Raw genomic sequence first — 27,913 nt, forward strand, 5'->3', positions numbered from 1 at the left:
CAGTTGTGCTTTTTTTTTTTTCAGGAAGAACAGCATTTATTTGAAATAGAAATTTGTTGTAACATTATAAATGTCTTTACTGTCATTTAGTATTCATATAGTAAATAAAGTATTAATTTCTTTTTGAAAAATCTTAAAATTCTTACTGATCCCAAACTTTGGAACAATATATGAAGAGTTTATTTGCAAAAACGGATAACTCCATTTCTTTACATTTTCAAAAATCATTTTTTTTTATCATGTTATCATGTTTTCATTGTGTTTTATTGTGTTAGTTAGCAGTATTTTTTAGCTATTTTTTAACTTAATCAAAATAACCCAACTGCAGTTTGACAGAGATTGGAATGCACAATGAAAAAACATGATTTTTGAAAATAGTTAAAAACGGAGTTATCTGTTTTTGCAAATGAGCTCATATTAAAGCAAATCCAGAAAAAAATACAAAATAATTGGTGTTTCCAACTGTGGAAAGGAACAATTATCCGGCACAGAAACAGTAATGTTGTGAAATAATAAAAATTAAAATAACATTTTATTTGTTTAATATATTTTAGATCGGAATTTATTCTGAATCTGGTGCTCAAGAAACATTTCTTATTAATATCAAATGTTGAAATCAGTGCTGTGCTGCTTAATATTTTTGTGGAAACAGTGATCCCCCAATCTTCAAAACGTGTGTCTTGAACAGTATCAATGTGCCATTCCCATCTCCCTGTGTCTGTGAGGGGCTTCAGTGGCATTTGCCAACATTCTGTTGAATTAATAGCCTCAGCTGTGGCCTGATGGGAGAGGATAACAGAGCCATCCAATAATGTGATGTCCTAATCCCAAAAACATTTATTATGACCCGCTCAGTTTATGAACAACTGTCTGTAATGAATTAAAATTGATATGAAAGTTTTGCATAAAAGAAGTCAGAAGAAATTAATTTGATTTCATTCTAAATCTAAATATTTTACTTTCTAAAGGTTTAGGGCAACACCTTTTTCCTGAACGTGGAAGTCTTGCCTGACTGGAACGGTGCTTTACATTTCCAGTCTCTGGTGTTTCTAGTCAAATTGACGTATTTTCTGTTAAACCTATGAAACATGCTATAATTTTAACCACTATACACCATTATAATACTTATTCTTGGTCACACCTATAAATTGTAAAATATAAAAGTATGATCACCCCAGAACTGAGGTCTTACATCATGTTACAGTGCATTATCCAAGCATTAGTCAAGAAAACGTCACCAAAAATGACCGTTATGAGGCATTATGAATTAATATCTTGAAGGGTTAGTTCACCCAAAATTGAAAATTAGCCTGTATTTTACTCATCCTCGAGGCATCCTAGGTGTATATGACTTTCTTCTTTCAGACGAATCCAATCGGCGTTATATTAAAAATTGTCCTGGCTCTTCCAAGCGTCATCATTGCAGTGGGCGGGTGTTTTTGTTCAACAGTCCAAAACACGTCAAATAAAGCGAGCGCACATCCATAATAAAAATGTGCCTCATACATCTCCAGGGGGTGAATAAAGGCCTCCTGTAGCGAATCCATGCATTTTTGTAAGAAAAATATCCATATTTCAATGTAAACACATCAGATCTCTCACTTCATCTATTTATCATACGCGGAAGTCGTTCCGGTGGATGACGTAGGACGTCAGCGTTGCGTGATTAGTGACAAATGTGGAGAGGGAACAAAACTAAACACCGGTCATGAATTAGAAGCACAAACCGAGGATTTGTAAATATTTCGATATAAGCCAAGAGGAGACTGGTTTTCCTTTGTTAAAGCAAGGAAACTTTTCTTCCTTTGCTCCTGTAAAAAACTCACGACACTAGCATATCTCAGATACAACCCATGTCATCCGCCTGGAATGGCTTCCCGCGGAAATCAGAGAAAAGTGTTTTACATTTGAAATATGGATATTTTTCTTACAAAAACGCATGGATTCGCTATAGGAGGCCTTTATTCACCCCCCCCTGTGAGGCACATTTTATTATGGATGCGCACGCTTTATTTAACGTGCTTTGGATTGTAACAGAAACACCCGCTGTCTTCAATGATAGAGCCAGGACAATTTTTAATATAAGTCTGATTGGATTCATCTGAAGGAAAAAAGTCATACACCTAGGATGCCTCGAGGGTTAGTAAAACACAGGGTTATTTCCATTTTTGGGTGAACTAACCCTTTAATAATGATTTAAAATGCCTCCAATCTGGTCATAGCAACATAAGGCTGTACAGCACCGACAGCTGATGCGCCTGCATAACCATGACAATCCTGACAGCAGCGCCATGCTGCTTGCACAATGTGGGCTGCGCCATGGCGACGGGTTGCCGTGGTGAGTGATGTTGTAGTGAGGCAAACAGCCACTATCTGCCCTCAGGCCAGAAGACAAGTTAGATATTAGAAATCAGAGCAATCTCGAACTGCTTCACACACACACAGTGAGCACGAGAGGCTGGAATACCAGCCCAGCAGACAGAAGGACGGAAAGTGGAGCGTTCTCAAGGACGACTCAATGACAGTCTGCTCCAAATGAAAGATCCAGCAGAGAGGAGGAGGCTACAAACTAACAGCCAACAGCTTCTTCCAAACATCATATAATCAGTTCACTCAGCATTAAGAGGGGATGAAAGACTTCACAATCATAATCCATTAACCCATTAAACAATTATTTATACTTTATACTGTGCATATTGTTTGGATCAATCCATCCATCCATCTGTCAGTCTCTCTGTGTTCATCGATATCCGTCTATCTATCGCCCGTCTGTCCGTCCATTATGCCTAACTATGATAACTAACTCTGATGTATGAATCAGATCCTAAGGACACCGGGAGTCTAGGACATCATGCGTGTCACAGGGACAACAGTGTGCATTAGTGTCCGCCATGGCAGAAAGATGAAAAGATGGGAGAGAAAAGTGACAGTGAGATGGGGGAGGAACTGATGGCCTGAGGAGGGGACGAAGACAGAAAGAGAGAGAAATGACATGCCAATTGCCATCACATTCTGGGATCCTCCTCCGCATTTCCATTCATAGAAATGCTCCTGCTCTCTCTCCTGCACACACGCACGCAGCCGTCACTACCTGACGGGGAGGGGGTGCCGAGGTGGGGAGCGCTGATTGGCTGAGGCTCTCGGGCACAGCTAAGATGAGCCAATGGGAGACGCCCGTTTCTTTTGCAGTACAGTGGAGTCAGAGGCATGCTAAGGAATGAGGATTAGAGAAGAGCCGTTTTTGTCCTCTCAACCAAGTTGCAAAAAATACATACACGCTGCTTTCTTTATCCCCAGACTTCAAAGCACCGCACAAAGTGACGTCTCTGTAGTAGGCTAAGATCTCACAGCAGGCTTATGTGTTGCCAGAGAGACTGTGAACGGAAATTAAGCATAAATAGAAGTGGCTCTGCACTCATATTGTTTGTGTTTAACAGATTAGCCTGGTTACAGAAGATAAATGCGACTATACAGCAGGAGGGTAGCAAAAAGTGAGAGAAGCAGGGATGTGTGTCGGGGAGCCTTGCTTTGACGTCATTCGGAGAAACGAAGGCTCAGCGTGGCTAACACTATATAGTCACACTTCATGTCAGGAGAGAAATTACGCTTTGCGCACACACACAGCTACTCACTGCTGATGGACTTGCATACCATATAAATGCAGTAATCATATCAAGGGACATAAAGACCTCCACACACATACAGAATCAGCTTCCTCTTATAATACAATAATTAAGCAAGGTACAAAAGACTTATATTTTAAAAGAGCTTTTTTGCAAGCTCTCAAGTGCCTTATTGCTTTAATTAAAACGGATAATAAGTACCGGTAATAAAAATATTACTTATATACATGTAAATAAATATTACTTAAAGGCTAATTGTGTAATTGAAGTGTTTAAATGCTTTTTTTTTTTAGACATTCATACATCGATTCTTGTTATGAGTGTAAAAGCTGTGATGAATCTGGCTCAACACACGGCGTACTTTTGGGGCGGGGTCTGTTCAACCAATGGCATACGGAGGGAAACATTCATTAGCAAATCTGTTTTGTAATAGACTTTAAGATTCTGCTAGATGAAATACACTTTTAACTTATGGAAATAGTATTTTGTGTGTCTAGAAGAGCCTGTCTTTGTTGCAGTGTGGCTTGGCATGCACGTTCTAACCCACCTACTACTGCAAAAACATGTCTCACACACACACTTACACAAGGCTCTCAAGGGGGTTTCTACTCTTACATTAACTTTCAACCGTCCTTGTCTATGTAAGATCCACCAAACACTTGACATCACTTGTGTGTGTGTGTGTGTGTGTGTGTATGAGAGGATTTCCTTTTCACACACAGCTTCTCCTCTGAGACTTCAGTTCAGTTTAGCCATAAGTGGCTGTTCTGTTGAGATCCATGGTGGTGATGTACTGCCATAATGAAGCATAATTTATCATTAAGATTAAACTGTGTTAAGAATGCCTAAAATGAATATTAAGGAGATACAAAATGCAAAATTGTGTCAACATCTACTCGTCTTCACACTGTTCAAACTCATGTGTGAAACACAAATGGTAAGCTTCTGAGGGGACTCATTTTGATATAAAAATGTAAATGGGGACTGAAGCACTCAAGCACCAAAATGACTAAAAATAACCATTAATGAATCATAATAATGGTCCATGTGGCTTATGGCCTGTTCCTCACACAAAGGTATCATATGACTTCAGAAGAGCACCCAAGACAAACTACTTATGGTATTTTATTTTTAGTAATTTTAGAGCCTGACAGTCCCAGTCCACTAAAGAAGTCAGATGTGTTTGGAAAGATGTGAGGGTACGTAAATGACAAACTTTTCACTTTTTCTTTAATAAGTACGACGCGCTTAACTGTGTAACATCATATAAATGGACTTTCCCCAGTTCATGAGAAGAGCTGGTGGGTGAAAATGAGTTTGTGGGTGCTTGTCGATAAGTTGGAGTGGGTGCGTGCGTAGATGACTCAAGGGTTATTAATAGCAGCATGCAGGATTAACACCAAACTAAATCCTCTTCCTGTCCATCACACTTTCTCTCAATCTCTCCATTACACCCACCATCCTCCCCCGCACGCACGCGCGCACACACACACACCAATAGCATGCCTAAATAAAGACTAGTGCTTGTTCTGGGTCAAGGACCTTCATGAAAACCCCACTTTTCCCATCATTCCTCTCTTGCTCAGTATAGCGCCTCAGAGTCACGCTTTTGGAAAGGGAGGGAGGGAGAGAAAAGAGCGATGGCGTCATCACACCCACGCATTGCGCTAACCCACACTTTTCATACTCCCTTCCTTTGACCTGCCTGCTGACGTCGCACAGGTTGAAAAGCTTTGCATACCTTTACCGACAAAGTGAGTAAGAGCTAAATAAAAAGAGACAGAAAATGAGACATGAAGATAAAGAGAAAAAGAGGGCTTTTTGATGTCACAGGAAGTCGGTCTTATCTCAGGTAACAGCGTAACTGGGCCTCAGAGAGCGTATTTGCTATGCAATCTTTTACAGCAGTTTCTAAGGCCCAGACAAGCGGCGTTCAGTTCTAAATGTCACAGACTGTTTCATCTATCATAATTTCTGGAGGCTTTGTTCTGAGGGGCGTACAGAAAATTAAAATTTGTATAATTGTGTCCATGCCATTATTTACAGCAAGGAATAAATGACCTAAGGAGAGCTAGATCTTTTCACTGCCTGTTCACACAAAGAAATCAATATCAATATTAACAATAATTATATTAGCATCCACACCAACACACGATAACATTGTTTATTATAAGTGCATACTGCAGGTCTTTTATCTGCAACTTTAAATGCTTAAGCTCTTTAAGGTGGGGTGGATTCTGATTGGCTGCTAATGTTTTCATCGAAGGAAATTGTTCTGAAAGTGGTGTTCCTCTGTCAATATTAGGGCTTTTCACACTTGAAATTGTTAACCCTGGGCCATCCTAACCCCTGGATAAATGGAATCCTGGGTTATCTGTAATCACGTTTCACACTGCTCATACTATACCTGGGGTTAACTATTAATCCTGGGTATTCATTAACATTATAGTGTGTTATTATTTGCATATTTGCGGTGTCACCGTCACTGATTGAACAAACAGCAGGCAACCCGTTTACACTGCTTTTTCCGCATCTTTCCAGTTACTAAAAAAAAAAAAAAAAAAAAAAAAAAAAAAAAAAAAAAGTCACCACGTAGGTCTTTAGCCGTTTTAAGCCTCATGAGAAGCAAGAAAACAAAGACTAAAATACAAAAGAAAGAAAACACGGAGCAAAGTATGTTAATATTTATGGGAATTTCTTTTACGTGAATAATACCGTCTCCTCGTTCACACGCTTTCCATCTTTTGACATTTCTTACTTTTCTTCTCACTGGCTGCCGTTTACACGACGCGCGTTTCCTGTTACTGACGTGACATGAGCCTCGCTGCTCAGTTTCTGATTGGCTGTCTGTTGCCACGCGTCCAGCAGCAACAAACAAACTCCGCTCCATTTCACACTGAACAAACTTGCGGTGCTAACCCTGCTCCGGAGCAGGGTTTCATAACCCCGGGTAAAAAGTGGTGAGACAAATTGCAGGTGAGAAACGTTTCTTTACCCGGGGTTAAAAGCGGTGTTTAGAACGATGATAACCCGGGGTTAAGTGAAGTGTGAAAAGCCCTATTGTTTTAGTTTTGGTGTGGACTTCCCAATACTAACATAATTGAAATAATTATTAAAACTTTGTGTAAATGGCAGTTAAGGTCTTTAGGAAGTTATTGTTCTTTGAAGGAACCCAAGGAAGCATGAGGATTCTAGAATGTGATTGGTTGGTAAGGTTGCTATGTGCTTTTTAAGGTGTTCTGAGTCGGTTTTAGAATGTTGGTGCCAGAAAGTTCCCCAAGTTCTTATAGTTCACCCAAATATGGAAATTCTGTCATTAATTACTCACCCTTATGTCATTCCAAACCCATAAGACCTTCACCTAGCTTCATAAAATTACAGTTGAACCACTGATGTCACATGTACTATTTTAACGGTGTCCTTACTACTTTTCTGGGCCTTGAACTTGTCAGTAGTGTAGCTGTCTATGCAGGGTCAGAAAGCTCTCGGATTTCATCAAAAATATCTTAATTTGTGTTTCGAAGACACACAAAAAGAAGAAATTGAGAAATTAATGACAGAATTTTCGTTTTTGGGTGAACTATTCCTTTAAATCTTAAGAGTTACGAATTTGAACAAATTAGAACATTTTTGTGTATAGAGAAATGATTGTAGATAAATTAATATGAACGAAATATGGGGTTTGACTGCTTAAAAGACGCTTGCCCTAGTGTTCTCACTCTCCAGTGTTAACTGGACCGCAGGACTGAACAGACTTAAGCGCACTTGTGTTGGAATCTAGGCCATCAGCCCTCCAAACGGTCCACAGACGTGGTCACCATGCCATCTGGGCATCATCTCTCTCTGGCAAGGCGGCTCTATGTCCGCCTCTCCAATGGGGCAAGAACACAGTGGCCTGAAACCCATGCTGGACTGTTGCCAGTGGAGGCTCCAGGCTGTGACATAATACGACGCATACTTTCCCCACTTCGACACCTAGCAGGGGGCTCAAACGCTCCAAGGAGAATCAAAAGTCCTGAAAGCATGTGAAGTGTAAAAACAAAATGAAAGTCACTATCACTGAGAAAGATTCTGGATGAAAAACATCAAACAGTGGACAAATAAGACAAATGGGTGCAATGGAAATGGAGAAACGTAAAGCACAAATGAGATTAGGGCTAAAGAAACAAGCTGACTAAATCCTGAAAGAGCATGTTAGGACAGATGATATGTTTTGCATCTCACCGATCATTTTACATGGCACTGATTAATAATACTTACTAAAAAATTATGGATTTCCCAATTGGCATCCACTAAGAAAGCAGCTGAACGTCTAAATAAAGTTGCATAATCATACCTGCAGCATAATGATAAAAACAAACAACATAACTGTGATATATAAATATACATCCTCTAGTCTAATTCTCTCCTATCCAGCAGCACAGTAGCTCCGTATAGGTCATTGCTCAGAACTAGAGGCTTGTTCTTAATCATGTTGATTGTACAATGTCATAACGTAACTGAAATGACACTGTAGTCAGTATATCGCCACACCCTAAAAAAGCCATAAACAAACAAATACAAAATATAAAGAGGTTAGCCAAATGCCATTGCGAGTTATTGCACCATATACCATGTACAATCTGTTGCTAGGTGCTACTAGGCAGAGGGTGTAATGTGGTCATTGAAGATCTTTGAATGTGCGGTATGTGCCCAGGATGTTAATGAGGCCTGATCAAACACTTGACAACTTGTGATCATCTAAATGGAGCTACTGTTTAACGCACAGCTCTCAATCACACTGTTCTATTTTGCAGTTTCCAGCAATGGGGGATATTACCGGATGCTTTTTGAGTCATACGTTCCGTCTGGAATATTTGCTTTTCCCCACAATGCATTTGCCAAACAAATCTCGGTTTGGATTATGGAAAGCAAGGTTAGAGTTGGGATGAACATTCACATGGTAATACACCTTTTTCAATACTGATATTCATTGATATTCACTGATATTCTGATATTCAAGAGATGGCTATTCATTATTTTAAATATCAACTTTTCAGAAAATTAAAAGATATATTTGTAGATTTGTCATCAATTTTAAATTCGAAATTCAATTTATTCCATTCAATACAGATTACAGTTTATGTAAGAAAATGATCAATATTTTCATCCATGAATTAGGAAATTTAAGAAATACAGGTACATCTAAAAAAAAAAATTTGAATATCGTGAAAAAGTAAATTTTTTTCTTGTAACATTTCAAAAAGTGAAACTTTCATATATTTTAGATTCATTGCATGTAAAGTAAAACATTTCAAAAGTTTTTTTGTTTTAATTTTGATGATTAGAGCTTACAGCTGATGAAAGTCAAAAATCAGTATCTCAAAATATTAGAATATTTATATTTGAATTTCAATTAATGACCATCCCTACAGTATAAATTCCGGGTATCTCTTGTTCTTTGAAACCACAATAATGGGGAAGACTGCTGACTTGGCAATGGTCCAGAAGACGATCATTGACGCCCTCCACAAAGAGGGTAAGTCACAGAGGGTCATTACTGAAAGGTGTGGCTGTTCACAGAGTGCTGCATCAAAGCATATTAAATGCAAAGTTGACTGGAAGGAAGAATTTGGGTAGGAAAAGGTGCACAAGCAACAGGGATGACCGCAAGCTTGAGAATACTGTCAAGCAAAGCTGATTCAAACACTTGGGAGAGCTTCACAAGGAGTGGACTGAAGCTGGAGTCAGTGCATCAAGAGTCACCACGCTCAGACGTCTTCAGGAAAAGGGCTACCAAGCCACTTCTGAACCAGAGACAACGTCAGAAGCGTCTTACCTGGGCTGTGGAGAAAAAGAACTGGACTGTTGCTCAGTGGACCAAAGTCCTCTTTTCAGATGAAAGTAAATTTTGCATTTCATTTGGAAATCAAGGTCCCAGAGTCTGGAGGAAGCGTGGAGAGGCACAGAATCCATGTTGCTTGAAGTCCAGTGTGAAGTTTCCAGTCAGTGATGATTTGGGCTGCCATGTCATCTGCTGGTGTAGGTCCACTGTGTTTTCTGAAGTCCACAGTCAACGCAGCAATCTACCAGGAAATTTTAGAGCACTTCATGCTTCCTTCTGCTGAGAAGCTTTATGGAGATGCTGATCTCATTTTCCAGCAGGACTTGGCTCCTGCCCACACTGCCAAAGGTACCAAAAGCTGGTTCAATGGCCATGGTGTTACTGTGCTTGATTGGCCAGCAAACTCGCCTGACCTGAACCCCATAGAGAATCTATGGGGTATTGTCAGGAGGAAGATGAGAGACACAAGACCCAACAATGCAGATGATACCTGATGCTGATATTTCACTCTGTGTGTAATGAATCTATATAATATGGGTTTCACTTTCTGAAATGAGTGAAAAAAAAAAATTGACCTTATTCATGATATTCTAATTTTGAGATACCTGTACATAAAATATACTATAATATATAGACATAAACTGAAAACTATGATTTTTTAAATTATAATCAGTGTGTAAACATTAAAAACATTGTTTTTCAAAACAAAAAACAACAAATAAAAAAAATCTATTACATATTTATAAATACAAAAAATATATAATTGATTATAAAAATTTATATATTAAAAATTAATGTACATGTAAAACATTCCCAGTTTTTAGAAACAAAATCTATTTTGTCAAGCATTCATGTTGAGGTTACTCATTGTTAATGTTTTTTTTTTTGTATAGTAGTCAAATGAGGTCTCAAGCTGGCAGTGTGTGGATGCTTGAAAATCTGAAGGATAAATAAGGTGAGCGATGTGGGCTACGAAATGAAGTGTGCAAGTCTATTTGAGAGCAGATGACCTAGTTAAGCCAAGGAGGACGGTAATTTAGGCTGTAGTGACACTGATGCAAAGGCCTACCTTCTGACCAAAACTTTTTTCTCCTCTTCTGTAATGCCACTCCAATTTATATTCCACTGCATCCAGTTTTCCATATCAATCGAAAAATTGATTCCACCCACCTTTAGAAGACTGTATTTTGGGCCACTTTCATTGATAAGAGAGGGTCACCAAAAGACATCACCTAAAACTGATACTGTATACTACGTCAACTACAATTGTTACTTTATCCTTTTTTAGCCTTAAAAAGGTAATACAACTCACAAAAACTGGCTGCCTGTCAAAAACATGAACAACGTATAAGCATAGAGGGCATTCACTTTAAATAGCCAGCCAAAAGCCTGGTTTCCTTTATAGGCAGCTGCTACTGTGTTTCTTGCTGTTTGAGAGGCTCTCTCATGAGCTTCTGCGTCCTTCACCTGTAATATTTGGTCAGGAGAACTTTAGAGGTTGCGGAGAGCAATTTCTAAGGAGAAACCAGGGTACTTGGAGAGACTCTATGCCTTTAAGGGCACTTATAGGGCACTGAGAGCAGCGTCTGTGTGATGGAACACACTCATTTACTTCTGTTCCACCCGAGCCAATCACGCCACTTGTGCCAAGGTTGTCTCCATGACTATGGCAATGCTCAGTTCTTGAGGTGAGCCATGTGAATTTTCCAGTGGTTCTTGAAAGAACACAAACATCTCTGTTATAAATCTGCCAGTTAATTAACCTTAAATGCAGATACCAGGGCATCTTCAAGAATAAATCTTATTAGCAAGGCATGATATCTTTGGTTTGGTTTATTTGGTCTCTTTAATTCCCAATGGGAGCCTCTGCCGTCTCAGACATTAAAATAGGAAATCTAATCCTTGCTATCAGATGATTTAACATTCTTCCCTTACAATCATCTACAAAATCAAACAAGCTACTGTACCTTTAAAAACCTGAACCGTATGAAATCAGACCCCTGATCTAGGCAAATGCAAAATTAGACTGGGTTCGCTTCAAATCACCTACAGGATGATGGGTGGCTGTCATTTCAGGGCACAAACAGCACCTCTCGCCCTATTGTCTTCCAGCCCAGGATTAACACTATAATCCAGAGATTACCATTTGCACTATTTTCCAGCTCTATTTGGCTGATGACAGGCAAAGAGAGTCCGGGATGTCTCGGGAAGCATCTGGCGCTTCTGTCGCGATTGTTAATTTCAGACATTCCCGAGAAGGAATTAATCAGCGGTGGGGAGATTATTACCCTCTGCTGATTAAGAGTTATGCAAGGAGACATCACGAGTGAGCGCAAGGCCTCGACTTTGGAAGCTTTCATTTGGACTGTATGGCAGAGTGCAATCACACTAATGTACTTTGGCTAAAGTAGGTAAGTTTTGCTCCATTAGCCTCAGCAAAAATGATTCCCACGTGCCACTGGTCAGACAAACAGCAAACTCACGGCACTGGTTGAGTCCCTGTCATCATGTTGATCTGATCAGAAACAACAACCTTTAACGCTATCAACCTAGAAATGGTTTATTTAAGCAGTACACAAACATCTACACAAAGAGCATCTGCAAGACAGTTCTAGTTCCAGATAATGTCATAGTTCGGGTGTGTTCAGATCTCTGGAATGCAGAGAGGGTTTAAACAAGTTCACTCACCTGAACTCGTAAAAAAATACATTTAAACAATCATGTTTAATCATGCAAATGTGTGACCCTGGACCACAAAACCAGGCTTAAGTAACACGAGTATATTTGTAGCAATAGCCAACAGTATAAAAGTTCAAAATTATCAATTTTTCTTTTATGCCAAAAATCAAGTTTCATGAAGATATTGTTCATTTCCTACTGTAAACATATCAAAACTTAATTTTTGATTAGTAATATGCATTGATAAGAACTTCATTTGGACAACTTTAAAGGTGATTTTCTCAACATTTAGATTTTTTTGCACCCTCAGATTCCAGATTTTTAAATAGTTCTATCTCAGTCAAATATTTTCCCATCCTAACAAACCAAACAACAATAAAAGGCTTATTTATTCAGCTTTCAGATGATGTGCGAATCTCAATTTCACAAATTGACCCTTGTGATTGGTTTTGTGGTCCAGGGTCACTCACATACATACGTTCATGAAGAGTTCAGATGCAAAAGCCTCTAAGTGCTGTCTGAAACTTTCTAAAATTTTTCTTAATCACCTATGTTCAGTTATTTCACTTTAATGGCAATGAATAGGTGTTTTTCCTTGCCATTACATACGAGATTGAGATTTTTTTTTCTTCCGTCTGGTCAAAATATGTTTCAAATACAAGTATTAATATATTAAGTAGAAACAAAAGTATTTAAAAGTGGGCAGCTCAAGGGAATATATTTTTCAAACAGGAAATATATTTTGTTTCAACCTTCAAATGCTAAAATATATTACAAACTGCACTTCAGTACAAGAAAATGTTAAATCTTAGATTAAATCTTAAGATAAGATCTTAAATCTTATCTTTTTTTAAAATCTGAAATATGTTTATGTAAACATGCTTATATCTACATATGTAATTTTTTTATTTGTGGCTTTTTTGGATATTTGAAATACATATAAAGGAGGAGGCAAGAGAAATATAAATTCTAATGCGAATTAATAAAATAGTATACTGTAAAAAATAGCAGTAAATTAAAATAGTTGTAAATTCAAAGATGTAAATAAGATTATTAAAGTACACTCTACAAGAAAAAAAAAATTCAGTCTTTCTACTTGAAAACTGTACTTTTAATTCAATGTGTTGCTTGCCAAGTTTTTGAAATTTGTGAATTTATTTTTAAGTGAAATTACACCATTGTTTCAGTGTACAGTATGATGTTTAGAGCGCTCATCTGAAAATTGGATTTTACCAAATGTGTTACATATTTGTTATTTGCTCTCTCAGTCTCTAATGGAATCAAATGGGAATTGAGCCGGCTGTACATCATTTGTGTGACATGATATTTCCACAAATCAGTCACTTACTGTATAAGGATTCATTTCATTTAGAATGCCTGAGAGGGAAGCTGCCTACTAGGAAGAAGACATCAAGCCAGGTCACTAGGTTTTGAAACTCACTTGATAAACTCATTAAAAATACAGAAACTGCACATATACCAGCTATAATGTTTGCGTACCAAAAAAAAAAGTTTTAATATCAGATATGCACTTCAAGAGTAATGCATATATCTTAAGAGCCGTAAACCCATGTTACAAGGTTCAATTACCGTATGGGTTATATTTTAGCCCAAATCAAGTATGCAATTATTTTCTTGAGAGTCTACCCTCAGGACTTACTAATTACACACTGGAGACAATTATTGAGAGGCACTGTGTGGTAGTTGCTCAGTTCAGAGTTGACTTTGCAGTTTGCTCACTCTTAGAAACGAGCATAATGAAAATGCATCTACTTGGAACAGGCATTTCCTTTTTAGCATACAGGCCATTTTGACCTCACTCTGAATTTCAGGTAAATCAGTGATAACGTTGTGGATTTGGTTCACTGAACAAAGCCATACAGCAGCCTGCTTCTAAATTAACTGAATTTCTTTTAGTACAGTTAAGGTTATTGAGCTGGGGTGTTACGTCAGGGTGCATGATGGGATTTCGAGTGTTTTGATGCTTGTTGTTGAGCGGGGGTGTCCGGAGTTAACCATTTATCCTATTATTTCTCCCCTCTCCCTTGATTATACACACAAACAGAGAGGAAAGAACATCATTCGTGTCGCTGATGCATTTCTTCTTCCCAGGTGGAAAAAGAGGGAAGCTGACTGGTCGAAACCATCATCGCTGACGCCACAGGAAGAGTCAAATCAGCGCGTGTGTCTGTGTGTGTGTGTGCACAGCATGCATATCGCACCGCACAGACAGTTTCTGGCACTGATACCGGTCCTTGTAAACAGAGAAGATTGACAAATTGGCTTTACTCTGATAGAAGCAGTCTGACAAACTGCTCCTTGTGTTTAAAGGAATAGTTCACACAAAAATGAATCACTTACTTACCCTCATGTTCTTCCAAATGTCCGTCTGTGTTCTGGGGAACAAAAGATATCCTGACCACTCTCTTCAATAAAATGAAAGTGAAGACAGACGGGCTTTCAAGCTTAAAAAAAAAAAAAAAAAAAAAAAAAAAAAAAACTCCCAATAAAAGTATCATGAAAAGTGGTCCATATGGCTTGTGAACAACACTACTGATCAAAATTGTTAGGTCAGTATGATTTTTAAAAAAATGGAATGCTTATTTTTATCCAGCAAGGATGTATTAAATTGATCAAATGTCACAGTAAAGACATTTTATGTCAAATTATAAAATTTATCCTAATAAAAATATCATGGTTTCCAGAAAAATATTAAGCAGAAATGTAAAAAAAAAAAAAAAAAAAAAAAAAAAAGTTTCTTGAGTAACAAAAATCAGCACATGAGAATGATTTCTGAAGGATCATATGACTCTAAAGACTGGAGTAATGGCTGCTGAGAATTCAGCGGTGTCATCATAAGGAATAAATTACATTTTAAAAATATTACATTTTTACTGTATTTTTGATTGATGCCTTTGTGAGCATGAGAAACTTTTTTATTTAAATCGACCTACAACTTTTGAATGGTAGTTTGTATTCAGCTTCTGAATGAAGCCATGTGACAGTTGTGTGTAAATATAATAAACTAAGAGTTATTAGTCATTATAAAGTAATTATTCACTGATATCTTCATCTCCAATTGGATAACCAATGTTACCAAGCATGAATGAATCCCTGAATCAGATTTAAATTCACGAGTTGAACTTGAACCAAATTAGTTCAATTCATGAACAAATCAGTTTTGTGAATTTGAGTCAATCAATTCACTGAAAAAAAATCCAAACACAACAAGAATAGTTAATGCAAGATACTTTTTTCTGTTTTAAAGCTTGACAGCTTCAAGTCCTCATTCATTTTCAAAAAAATGTCTTCAAAAATTCACATTGTGTGTCTCAAGCATGAAGGGGAGTAAATATAGAAGAAAATTTGATGTAAAGTTTTATATAACTAATGTAAGATACCCCCCCCCCCCAAATAAAAAACAAACATTTTGCTTTCATTTTTGTGATGCAAGTCAAATTTGCCAAGCTAAGAGTCATGAGTGAGTGACGTAAGTGGCCTTAAAACCAAAGACTGGATTATGTAATCCACCAGCTGGCAGATCTGTTGTTTTGAGCAGCAAGATCATCTTAGGAAAAACCTGCACAGTCACAACATATCTACAGGCAAAATGATCACGTATCCATCAACAAAGCCTCTTCCTCACAAGGCTAATGAGCACACATAACTTCTGTCCTGTGACAAACAAGGTCAAGATTGCATGCGACATGGACAAGAGGCTGCTTTCTATTTCCTCTACCAAAGCCTAGGCTTTCCTCTATAGTTATCCCACTCTAAGAAGCCCCCTAAAAACCTTGGTTTAGCACGATGAGTCAGAATCTAAGCCCCACAGTGGTCCAAATTATTCACAGATGACTCAGAGCTTTAGCAGAGAGAGTGGGGTACATCGAGGCACTTGCCTGTAACACAGCGGCTAGTCACGGATCTTTGGGGCGGCTCTGCTCGTTAGCACACCGCTTATTATGACTCAACCCTCACGCGGTACACTCTCCCAGCGCTGACAACTGAAGGCCACTGCAGAGGCGGGCCGACGCAGCACACCATCTCCAGTCAGCTAATAGCTCCCTGCGACTCGGAGAGGGCCACGCTGTCTCTGCGCGCTTTTTCCTTGTCAGTGTTGTGAAATGCCATATGAAAAGCTATGGTGCCTCATCTCTATTTCCGTGTCTAAAATGTCTTACTATGTATATGACAAGCAGGGTAAAGAAGAACCACAGGTGTGCAATTCAAAATAGGACTGAAGTGGTTTTCCGCTTCAGTTTTTCGCTTGTTCGCGGAGGTCACGACGACGTCAAGAACTGAGCTGGAAAGGCTAGAGAAACAGTATGGAGGACACGACAAAATGACAAAAGAAAAACGACCTTATGAACGACCATTGCCCTGCTAATTCAGCTATAGGGATGCAAGATATTTTGGTACCATATAGGTTATCGGCAAATATTAAAGTAACTTATGGACGTCCTCAAAGACTGTAAAGATTGCTCTATGAAAATTGATTATGAAAGATCAGGATTTTTATAACCACATAATTATATGTGGGCATGGGCATTTACATATTTTCTGAGCCAACAATATAATGTGAAACCCATAAAAATGGTTTTAAAAAGTACATAATGCCATAGTTTCATCACTTTAGAGTGTCGCAGTGACCGTCTTTTTGCAGTAAAGGACCTGTCATAGTTTAATGAGTGGAAAGATGACATGAAGCAACGCGAGGTTAACTGCATTGAAAACAGATGAGCGCACATGTGTATATAAAGCTCCCATTCGGGGCGAAGTTCACTGGATTTTCTCCACAGAATGATTAGAGCACATGTTTTAACATTATTTTATTATTTAACACTCTGCATTTAACTTTAGCGCCGCAAGCAATGCATACCGGACATGGCAGATTTTCTGGTACACAAAACAAGTACTTTAAAGAAATACCATAGCTTATTGCTTACTAGGGATTGTTTGGATTTTGTTTTCCCTTCATAAAAAAAAAACCCTTCATTTAAAAACTGCATGTTGTGTTTACTTGTGTTATCTTTGATTAATATTTAAATTAGTTTGATGATCTGAAACATTAAAGTGTGACAAACATGCAAAAAAATAAAAATCAGGAAGGGGGCCAACACTTTCACACCACTGTATGTATGTATGCATGTATGTGTGTGTGTGTGTGTGTGTGTGTGTGTGTGTGTGTGTGTGTGTGTGTATGTATGTATGTATGTATGTGTGTGTGTATGTGTGTGTGTGTGTATGTGTGTGTGTGTGTGTGTGTGTGTGTGTGTGTATGTATGTATGTATGTGTGTGTGTGTGTGTGTGTGGTTGTACATATACATATAGTTGTTTTTTTTTGGTGTTTGGCTTGGTGTTATGTTAGAATCATTATTATACTCATACCTTTTGTTCTTTAATATTTTGATTTGTTTTTAGCTTTATTTTGTTTTTTATTTAAGTGTTAAGTTTTAAAATTTTGTTGTATGCATTTGTCATTAATTTCTTTATTTTTAAAATGTGTATAGGTAGTATTTATAGTTTTAGTTTTGGATCTGTTTTTAGTTGTTTTAATACTACAATTGATTGCTTCTGTTGTCCTCATTTGTTTCAACACTGAAAATCTTTGATCAAATAAATGCAGCTTTGGTGAGCATAAGAGACTTAACATTCAAAATCATACCAACCCCAAACTTTTAGTTACTGGAATACATACAAATTTAAAAAAGTAAAACCGTGAAGTCCAGAAAATTTAAAAGCATTTATTAGTAATAACAGCAGCCACTATGAAATTGCTACGAGTTCTACAATAGTCCATGCATGAACAGTGATGAAAGACCAATACGTCGGTTCAGAATTCGATCTGTAGCTGGGCTTCATGGTGTCAAGCTGAGACCCTGAAACACACACACACACACCAATACAAGGGCCTGGACTGAAATGAATGTTCCAATGCAATGAGTCTTGAAGCGACGCAGGGGGTCATTCTAGTCTGAGGGGGTGGCAAGCAGGCAGCAGAATGTCTCTTGGCAGGGGGTCGGAGGCGCTCGGCTTTGTGTACAAGCGGAGCATTAGCCTGGAAAGTCAATAGCGGGGCCAGTGTATTAAATATGTAGATGCCAGTGGCGTCAATAATGCAGATTTTCTCAGTGGTGGCAGGAGCCACTGTCATAGTACACCGAACGCCAGACACTAAACTGTTTGACTAAAGTGGGTTTGATGGGCCAGAACTGGATCATGATGTCCACAAAATCTCTATCACGTCCTGACCCAGATGTGAAGTTAAACTTTTCTTTTTAAATTTCTTCCTCATACAGAATGCGGTGTTTACCTGGCTTTAGGTGGCTGACGTGGTGCCAACCTAAAAGTTAAAGTGATAGTTCACCCAAAATGAAAACTCTGTCATCCTTTATTCGCCCTCACGTCATTCTTACTGCAATATTTTGACTGTTTTTGCACCCTCTTCATTTTCACTGACAAAAAACACACTTTTTTTATTCTCCACAGAAGACAGAAAGTCACAGGTTGGGATCGACATGAAGGTGAGTAAATGACAGAATTACATTTTTTTTGGTGATCTATATTTTAAAGGATTTTGGCATAATCCAACAAACATAAGTGTCCCGTGTCCCAAACCTGGACAGAAATCAAGATCAAAGTCCATGACATTTGACATGACATTATTCTTCTAAACAAATAGCATAATATATATGTCAAGTTGCTTATGTTCAGTGATCTATCAGGGACACCAAAATAATTTTTGAGCCCCTGGAGAGTCAAAACAGTCCTAATAATGTAGCCTGTCTCACCAAGGAGGATTTAAATGGAACCTGCTCTACATTTCAACAACAATTTGCTTATTAGTTCATTTGCATACAGCATCCTGAAGCAATAACCCATGAAGACCATCTTAAAGCAATTTGAACACAGTATAAAGTATACATACACACAGTATGGCAACATACCGATGTGCTAGCGTTACATAACCTGACTGTAGATTGGATTAGCTATCTAAAGACTGCTGGACAAGTAGAGCCATGGACACGTAAGCTGCAAACGTGCTGTAACTTGGAAACTGAAAAGTGTCACTCAGGGGTCTTGACCTTCCTTCAACTGAAACTAAGTCAATGTCATGACCCAAAACTGCGCTGACAATGCCACGGTTTAACAGAGGCTGGGGGCCATAGTCACACTCTAAGACACTTGAAAAAGGTACAAGTTGAATAATTCTAGCTGCATTTAGAAGGTGCTGTTTTGCACTAACACAGCATGGAGAAGTGGGCTTAGGTTAAGTGCCTCTAGAGACTGTGGTGATAGACTGGATTGTAACTAGGATCCAGGTCCTAGATCAACTCTACTTCAGACTGAACCTGCAACTTTTCTGTTATGAGCTTCTGTTGGTAACCAGGCCTGTTAACAAGGTTCCTGGTTATTTGATTAATGTAACCCACATTTTTTAAATTATTATTTGAAATTACTGTGCACTTTACATTTGGATTCCAAATAAGGGGATTCTAAGTAAATATATATTTTTTTCTGGGAAAGAAATACCAGTAAAGGCAATTTTAAGGTACAAAAAAGAAAAAGAAAAATCAATTTCAAATAAATGCTGTTCTTTTAAACATTCTGTTCTTCAGAATTCTGAAAAACACATCAGTTTCCACAAAAATAAAAGCAACACAACTGTCTCCAACATTGATATTAATAGAAAATGTTTCTTGAGCACCAAATTAGCATATTCGAATGATTTCTGAAGGATCATGTGACACTGAAAATAATAACACTAAAATATTTTAAAATAAAAAAAATTCTCACAATATTAGTGTTATTACTGTAGTTTGATCAATTAAAAACAAGCTTGGTGAGCATAATTGTAAATTTATTTTTTATTTTTTTTGTGGTTTGGCCCATACAATGGTAACCAAAACTGCTTCATTACAAAAATTCTTCCAAATATCTTCTTCTATGTTCCACAGAGGAAAGAAAGTCACACAGGTTTGGGAGAGAGAGTAAATGTTGACAGATGATAGATGACAATTTGTGGGAGAGTAAATGACAGAATTTTCATTTTTGGGTGAACTATCCCTTTAAGGTATACATGTATCAAAATGACACTGAAGTGATGTGAACCAAAATTATTGTGAAAAAAAAAAAAAAGTCTATTTGTATGCCAATGAATCATGCCTATGTTTAACCATTAGGCTTCCTCCAGATGAATATGGCATGTCTGTGAAGAGCTCCAGATCCAGGGAAGCAGTGTAATGTAGGTCACATTACTGCTGTGCCTCCAAACAGCCCCAGTTCTACAGCCCAGGGACTATAGGTAGAGAGTAATGATCAAGGGAGGGGATACACATACACACACACACCAGCATGCTGTATTGGGTCATCCACTCCAGCTAGTCCATTTTCCCGGTCCTTTATAAGGTCACCTTCAGAGGTTGCTTAATGAAACCAGCACACTTTTCTCAGGGCAGTGATCCATTTCCATACTGAACAAAATGAGGTTTAACATTACAGGACAACAGGTGCACCTGATCTAGACCAGAAAAATTACCCACTTGGATCTGTATAATAGAGAAAATAATCTGTCAAAGCACTTCAGGGACTATGCTAACCAGCAAAACCTTAGTCTCTAATTCAATACAACAGCACAGATGCATAGTTTATCTAGCTTCATCAAAAAAAAATAACTTTTAGATTTTATAGTGAACTTGTTCAAAAAGATTCTTGATACCATCAGCAAAAATTATGTTTGCCATTGCAATTAAATATTTCCCCAAAACTACAGCATTTGCAGGTCTGGACAGAACCAGTAAAACAGCTGGAGAGGAAAATGCAACTAAAGAAGGGAAGGCAAAAGAAGAAAAAGGCTGGGAGGGAAACTCATTTTTCAAAGCCAGATTGGAGACATCAAGTGTCAGGATTAAGAGAGATTAAATGTGCCTACAGTTTTTGGCATTTTGCTTAACAAAAGTGGCATTTAAAAAGCAATTTAAAGACAGCATCTCAGCACAAAAACAAACACCATTCTTTACTTCACAAATGCAAAACAACAGAATGTATGCGATACTCTTAACTAGAACTAAAACTATTAAAACCCTTTTCTGCTAAACAAAATAAAATATACATTTTAGAAAGAACTTGAAACAAGTTGAAGTACTAAAATTATTAAAAACAAAAATGACAAATCTAAAATTAAACTTACTATTAAATCACTAAATTAAAGTTCAAATGAAAACTGAAAATATAAAAAGCTAATTCAATATATTAATAAATACCATAGTATATAATGATACTAAAATAACACTGCTTAGTTCATATAAGTGTCTCATTAGCATTAACAGAAAATCTAGAACTTGAAAAGCATGTAATGCATCTTATTTTAAGACCTCCAAGAAGTAACAATAATCTAACAGCGTAATTTGGATTTCTATGCTGAATACTAACATGTTTGTACATGCAGAAGCATAAAGCTCACAGAAGAGGCCAACAGGGCCTTTGCTTGAGACAAAAAAGGAAAAATAAGGAAAATAATTCTAGCTAATTCTGTTAGATCTCTGTTATTTAAGAAGTGGCATTACTCAAATATCTACCATGTGTTGAACTGTATTATTTAGGGCTTTGTTTTGTTGTGATTATTATTAATAAATTACATTTATTGAACACTGATATCCTTTATCATATATCAAGATTGTGCATTAATCCTCTGCATATCATCTGTCTGTAACATCATCCGTTGTAAAATCACTCTAACACACAGCCTTGAGTGGCTTTGTTAAATCACTGAAGAAGTACTTGCTAATGACCAGCACTAATCTGGATGCTGTGTGCATGACTATCGCTTCTGACCTCAACGATATTGCAATGGGACAATTTAGACCCTGCAGATCTCTGAGAGTGTTAAATGAACGGTGTTCTCCACTGGCGGGCTAAATAAACAAAGCCCTTTATTACAGAAGCTGACCTGAAGGAAGACAGCGCTGGGGGGATCCTGTGCTTAAAAAGGGTATAGAGAAGGCCAAGCCATGTGGCGCTGGGGCAGCCTGATGATTAAGGGATTACCACAGCAAGTAGTTTTCCATCCCAGGAGAGCCCTGCTCAAGAGGACTGGTCAGCACAATATCAAGAGGAAGAATGAGAGAGAAAGGCGAGGGGAACAAACTGAAGGGTAAAGATCAAAATCTTTCTTTGCGCATAAGAAACAGTGGTTTGCCTGAATGTCTACATGACTGGGTTACATTTTTGCCATAATTTACTGCTATCCTTTTAAAAAGTATTTTAAAAGTATTTTCATTTTTTAAAAAGACAAAAATTTAAAGATCTATATACGAACTGGAAAATGTTCATATAGTATAATATTAAAGTAAATTTAGGCATCACAATCTAATATAGTGAATGATTTTTGTGCACAAACAAAAATCTGCTATAGTAACTAATACAGTAACTAATGCCAATATGTGCTCTTGAAAAGCTTTTGAAGACTTAAGCTTTCCTATAAACTATCACCATCCCTTTAAATTTCTGCTACATGACAAAATATCCATTATCATCTATATATAAGCTACCAATATATATCATCCATCTCTAGACTAACTAACTTTCCTAGGAGTGTTTTCTCTCAATGTCGGGACACTAACCATAAATATACTACACACACACAAAAAAATAAATAATCTAAATGTCACCAAATAACTAGTTAGTTGTTGGACAACTAGTCAACATTGTATATCCCTAATGTACTATATAATGAACTTAAAATGCAAAATTCTTGAAAAGAACATAATGACACCACAGTGATTCTACCAAATGCCATACCTGATTAAAGGTTTCAAAGCTTTGGTATTTGAAACCCACTACTCTTCTTAAAGGGTGAACTTTGCCTTTTGAAAGTGCAGCGAACTGCACGGCGCACCTGAGCGCGCCAGCACCAAACAGAATGACAACGAGCCCCGTCCAACCCACTCAGCTTAATTGCTCTGCGAATGCGGAGAAGCGGGGAATCAATCATATTTCCATTCAATTAGCCAGCCAGCAGTTTGAGAGGAGGTGACAGACCTCTTTTAAACAAATGAAAAACAGGCAGGAAGATACAACCTTGGAGGACCTGTGAGGGAGACGCTGCTGGCAGCTCTACGGTCAGGAGAACGTTGCACAACGCTATAAACGCTCAGGTTCGTGTGGTACAAGGCTTACATAACCTGGCACAGGTGCTGTTTTTTTTTTGTTTGTGATGGACAGATGAAAGCTTGTTGACGCGATGAGAAATCCAAGAAAACACACGTATTATAGCGCATTACACTAACACCAATCTGGAAAAACATTTCGGAGGCAGATCTGAAATAACATGCACAATGGAATCACAATAGTATCTTTTGCTCTCAAAATGCTTTTATCATTCGGTTTTACGGACATCTTTGGCATTGTACACACTGTCCCCTTTGAGATGAAGCACCCTGATCTCTGAACAGTGAAAAAAAGACAAGACAATCTGGTCTTCAACTCTCTCTTATCCACTCCTGACCTCCCAAGAGGCACATTTAGGGAAAAAACTAAAAAGACAGAAGACCTTAAGTTGAGTCCTAATTAATATCTGGCCCAGAAAACATCATTCAGAAGTGCAAATAACAGCTACGGATGCCAATGGTGGTTTATAAGTAATGACTTGTGAATCCTTGAGGAGCGTCTCTCTTGCTCTCTCTCTCTCCTTGGCCACTGCTGTCGGCCTTGTTTGTCCCTGTGCAGTTTTCTAAATTTGTCCATATAGACTGTCGAAGCGGAGGCTAGTTCATTCTGCCGTCAGCTGAAATGAAAACAAGCTGAGAGGAGCCACACTCGCTTCTCTTAAGTGTCAGGTCTGATCACAGGAGATGAACACACGGTCCTAGATGCCTAGGGGAGGCAATGAACTGAATTGATTTATTGATCAAATATTCCTCACTGTGTTTTGTGGTTTCAGCTGCGAGCTATTACTCAGACAATGAAATTCTATTACAGGCAATAGGCGAGCCGCAGGGGTTTAAAACGTTGCAAGGATCTGATGGTATTCTGAGCACTTCAGAGCATGCAATGGACAAGTAACGAACTCTACATATTTAACGTGCATTCTTGGGTTACTCTTCAAAAACTACTTTTAATCTTGACAAGGAGTCCTAAAAATGTGAAAAAGGGTGCAACAGACAAAAATGTCAATCTGCAGACAGAGCAATAAGTACAAATTATTGCAATGATAGACAGTTAGATAGACAGACAGACAGATGCACTGATATAAAAATTGTGGCCGATACGATAAGCCAGTAATTATTTTCTAGTATGAGTGATAACAATTAATGCCCAATATTACAATTAAATTTTATTTAGTCAATTTACTCATTAATTAGCAACATTAGTTAACATGAACTAATGAAAAATACTTAAGCATTAGTTGGTCAATTTTAAAATTGGCAGATACATGATTAAAATCAAAAGATGCATCTGGTAATATTATTTAATAGACCTGAGTTGAGCTAAAATAAACTCTTAACAAGTAACAAACTAAATTTAAAAATACTGTAACAAATGCATTACTCATTGTTAGTTTATGTTAGATAATGTCATTTTTAGATAAAATAATTTTTTTTTTTTTTTTGACAGCACACAGACACTTTACGGAGCTTGAAATAAATCTAAATCTGATTATAGCTCTACAAAAGAAAGTCTGGATGTGATCGGAGTGGGAAGGGGCTACGGCGATCATCTGAAGCGCAGCTGCTGTCAGTGTGTGTCTGAAGAGGAACCATACTCTAATGCCATGCCAAGGGCGCCCGTGGCCACACTGACCCAGATGAAAAATAGCATCCTTTCATCTAGACAACACCTGGCCACAGATACATCGTCTGCTCACATGGAAAAACAATACGCTGACAGATCTATTTGTTTTCCTTAATTGTTGGATCAATGTTATCATGACCAGACATCAGAGAACGATACGATGCGGATGCTGATCAAACACTGATGAAGAACTTAAGAGAGGACAGCGGTTAAAGAGAGTTCAACCAAAAATAATTTGTACCAAACACAATGTTGTAAGCTTTTTCAAAAAACAAAACAATTCTGAATTCAGAAATATACACAAGCTAGATTATAAGTGAAATCCCATATTATAATGGGGTTTATGATCATATCTCTGTGCATTACTTACTGTGTATTCAACGTGATTCAATGTTTAAATGTCTTTTCTGTGCACCAGAGCTCAAATTCTCCAAAACACTCAACCCTAAATGATCAAAAAAAGAAATCTAAAAGACAACAAAAAGGGAAACTCCTGCCATCACAGATGAGTGAATGCCGCATATGATGCTACAACATGCAAATCCTCCCCTCTGCGACATATTTCCTCCATCATTGATACTATCTTAACACAGCTGTGTGGTGTAGTGTGCCGTTTGTTTCATTACCACAGGCGCTCCCTTGGGCTGTGTGTGTGTGTCGCACATCTTTTGTGCGTGGGTATGCATGCATGTCTGTTATATGTAGATTGTACGTCCGTATGTGTGTGGTTTACAGCTGCAAGAGACGGGGGTTTAATGAGCTTCAGGAGAGCGTTCCTCTATCCATTAGTGTCTATCAGGACTCCCCATTGGCTCGGAGGGCCTGCTCACCACAGGAGGAGGAAACAACCTCCCTTCCCAACCTCCATTTTTAGCCTCACATTCGCCACACATCCCCATTTATCAGCGCACAACAACTAAACCAGGCTGTTAGATAACATCATGTTATTGTCAACTAAAATAGAACGGGTATTCCTGTTCGTCTTGATTTTGAATTTAGAGAGAGATAATTAACATACTGCCGAATGAAATCGCTATATTACTTAAAATACTGCCGTTATGCATTTTGAATTGTTTTGAGTGTCAGAAAAAAAGGGAAAAAAATGCAAAATGTAAATAATACTAAGCACTAACCATATAATTTTTTAAATATTTAAAAATAAAAAAAACTAATAAAATTAAGACAGCACATTTTCAAATTAATTGTTGATGGTGAAGATCAAATAAAATAATAAAATAAGTGATGTTACTTTGAATTCCATCATTGAGCGGCTGCAGGGTAATAAAATAAAATGCACAGCCTACAATACATACAATGAAAAATCTGGGTGCTAAAACAAAAACTGTTGAGTTTATGAAAACCGTATTACAATATTGGAAAACAGACCTTCAAGAAGGATGTCAAAGTCAAAGTAATGAACCTCATGTGTAGAGGTCCGTCTGAGTCACTATTTCTCTATCGATTGGCTCTTATTGAATGATACCCTGCATTCTTCCTACGTCAGAAATGTCACACCACTGGTAGGTTGCCACCATCATCAGAGCTCTGGATTTGTAACGAAGCTTATTCACCGTGCCGTCACCAACCTCCCCTATCAATTTTTGCTTCTCTTTTTCTTCTTCTCCTTTCCACACATACACACCCAGCCACCCTCTCCCCGCACTCTAGAGGGAGCAGAACAAAGGGGATCTCCACTTTTCTCCTAGGACTATTATTAGATCTTCAACCCAGCGACAAAATAATCACACGTTCAGCTGAATCACCACGCAGACAGCAGAAGCTTCAGTCCTGAAGTAAGTGAAGCGAGCAAGCCTCGGTTTAGAACAAAAATAAACTGATGGCTAAACAAAAGATGATTACTCTGGTTTATATGCATTATTTCACAAATTTGTATTCCACTCTAACTGTGGTTTGACAAAATAATTATGCATTCGGGCACCAAAAGTTTAAATCAATCTTTTTCACTTTAAAGCGGACCTATTATGCTCCTTTTTACAAGATTATAAAATAAGTCTCTGATATCCCCAGAGTGTGTATGTGAAGTTTTAGCTCAAAATACCCCACAGATCATTTTTTATAGCTTGTTAAAATTGCCAGTTTTAGGGTATGAGCCCAAACGCACTGATTTGGAGTATGTTGCTTTAATGCAAATGAGCTGTTGCTCCCGGAGAAGAGGCCGGAGCTTCAAGAGCTCAAGCTTCGGCATTAGCAGTGCTAGCCTTTGCAAATAAACATTCCACCATTAATACAAGCCTGTTACAGAAAACGTACTCTGTTTAAAAGTCAGTCATCTGATAGTCTCAGCCTCAGACTGTCACGCCCATGGAACGGTGGCTAAACGTCTGATGCATATGGCACACTTATCTGGAAACACTTCAGGAGTGAAGTCGTCGTCAGATTGGTTGAATTATACAGGATTTCCGGGAGACGTGCGTGTCGCATTCTTTAACGTTCCACCTGGAAACAAAGATGCCGTGGCGCCAAACCCCCTCACGAAAGAAGAAAGCCATCGTGTTTACAACCATGACGACAAATGCTTATCAGGATCAAATAAACGCTGGATTTGCAAAAGTACGTGAAATATTTAAAGTTTGCGGCATAGAATCTTTAAAATACATCAGAGAGTTTCAAACACTGTTATTGTGGCAACAATTCCACGCCCCGAAATGTAACGCTGAACGAAACGAACTGTGATTGGTTGTTTGACATGTCGGTCAAACGGCCTCATGGGCGGGCCTTGGCCAATGAAAGCTACCATAAATTCCAGACCTTCAGTAATTTGGAAAACAAACGCGTGGTACTTACTTTGTCTGGAGCTGACATTTGCACACGGAGCTTTGATATTGATCCCTACATGTATTGGGGACTTTACCGATTTTTTCTGGGACATTTCCTTAGACAATGAAACTTGACCACAGTGTCCTCAGTGGCTCAGATGGAGGGAGTCTATGGAGACTCCTATGTTTGTTAGTGCAACCCAAAACACAACACCTG

At 38.1% G+C, this 27,913-nt stretch overlaps 1 protein-coding gene across 1 annotated transcript in view; it reads right to left on the reverse strand.

The window, feature by feature from the left end:
* LOC306863990 (protein phosphatase 1E-like) overlaps nt 1-27,913 on the reverse strand; it is a 51,311-nt gene that overhangs the window by 19,834 nt on the left and 3,564 nt on the right. The window lies entirely within an intron of this gene.

The sequence above is a fragment of the Barbus barbus genome (genome assembly GCF_936440315.1).
Source record: "Barbus barbus genome assembly, chromosome: 45".
Classification (NCBI taxonomy): domain Eukaryota; kingdom Metazoa; phylum Chordata; class Actinopteri; order Cypriniformes; family Cyprinidae; genus Barbus; species Barbus barbus.